We start from the raw sequence: 1838 nt of genomic DNA on the forward strand, positions 1-1838 counted from the left end.
AATGTCAGACAAAATATGACATTAAGTTGCGCCAGATTCCCTTTGTGATGTTGCTGAGCAACACGGAAACAAAGTTTCTAAAACAGTAGAAAAATTGACTAATCAAATAGCAAGAGATAGCGAGGCGTGAAGAGAATGGCCTCAACGATTAGTTGAAGTCTTGCAAAGGGTGTGTGTATCTACTGCCTAGAAACCCGAACGGGGGAGGGGCTTGGGGTTTTGGATGGGGAGGGGTGATTCTGTCATGGTGTCTTTACAGAGCCGTCACTTTCAGATCGATAATTATAGATTTAAGTTGGAGTGTTGTAGATAATGCAGATATATAGTTGAGCATCATGCATATTTTATTTGAGGCTGTCATGACGTTTAGTATAGACACGCCTTGTTGGGGAAAATCGATTAGAGTTCAAAATGCCAATACAGTAATGAACAGAAGGATTGGTCATTGATGTGTTGATACACAATAACAGTTTGGTTTGAAACACAACGTGTTTAATGAAATACTTATGGATGCATCAATTCATTTTCGTAATATATAATTGTATTTATGCCATCATTACTACTGGAGTCGGTGTCGTCAATGTCGGTATGCTCGTCTCCTTGACATTAAGAAATACATACTCATTGCGAAGTTTGATCTTGAAATGATACCGCGAAATATTTACAGGTGTGTCGACCGTGGTGTAAAGTGGGATGACCCTTGTATCTGGTGGTGTAGAGTAGGATGACACTTGTATCTGGTGGTGTAAAGTAGGATGACACTTGTATCTGGTGGTGTAGAGTAGGATGACACTTGTATCTGGTGGTGTAAAGTAGGATGCCCGATGTATCTGGTGGTGTAAAGTAGGATGACACTTGTATCTGGTGGTGTAAAGTAGGATGACCGATGTATCTGGTGGTGTAAAGTAGGAAGACACTTGTATCTCATAGTGTAAAGAGACAAGACCCTTGTATCTCGTTGTGTAAAGAGACAAGACCCTTGTATCTCGTGGTGTAAAGTAGGATGACCCTTGTATCTGGTGGTGTAAAGTAGGATGACACTTGTATCTCGTAGTGTAAAGAGACAAGACCCTTGTATCTCGTGGTGTAAAGTGACAAGACCCTTGTATCTTGTGGTGTAAAGTAGGAAGATCCTTGTATATCCTGTTGTAAAGTAACAAGACCCTTGTATCTCGTGGTGTAAAGTAACAAGACCCTTGTATATCCTGTTGTAAAGTAACAAGACCCTTGTATATCCTGTTGTAAAGTAACAAGACCCTGGTATCTCGTGGTGTAAAGTAACAAGACCCTTGTATATCCTGTTGTAAAGTAACAAGACCCTTGTATATCCTGTTGTAAAGTAACAAGACCCTGGTATCTCGTGGTGTAAAGTGACCAGACCCTTGTATCTCGTTGTGTACAATGGGAAGGTACGTGTATCTCGTGGTGCAAGTGGGAAGACCCCTGTATCTTGTGGTATACAATGGGAAGACCCTTGTATCTCGTGGTGCAAAGTGAGGAGACTCTTGTATCGTATGGTTACAGTGAGAAGACCCTTATATCTTTTGGTGTACAAAGGGATGACGATTGTATCTGGTGGTGTAAAGAGGGAAGAGCCTTGTGTCTTGTGGTGTAAATAGGGAAAACCCTTGTGGTGTAAAGTGATAAGATCCTTGTGTCTTGTGTTGTACAATGTGAAGACCCTTGTATCTGGTGGTGTAAAGTGAGAAGACCCTTGTATCTTGTGGTGCAAATAGGGAAAACCCTTGTGGTGTAAAGTGATAAGATCCTTGTGTCTCGTGTTGTACAATGTGAGGACCCTTGTTTCTCGTGGTGTTAAGTGGGAGGACCCTTGTATC

This window comes from Haliotis cracherodii, unplaced genomic scaffold (assembly GCF_022045235.1).
Source record: "Haliotis cracherodii isolate W230 unplaced genomic scaffold, xgHalCrac1.p SCAF_1, whole genome shotgun sequence".
In the NCBI taxonomy this organism is placed as follows: domain Eukaryota; kingdom Metazoa; phylum Mollusca; class Gastropoda; order Lepetellida; family Haliotidae; genus Haliotis; species Haliotis cracherodii.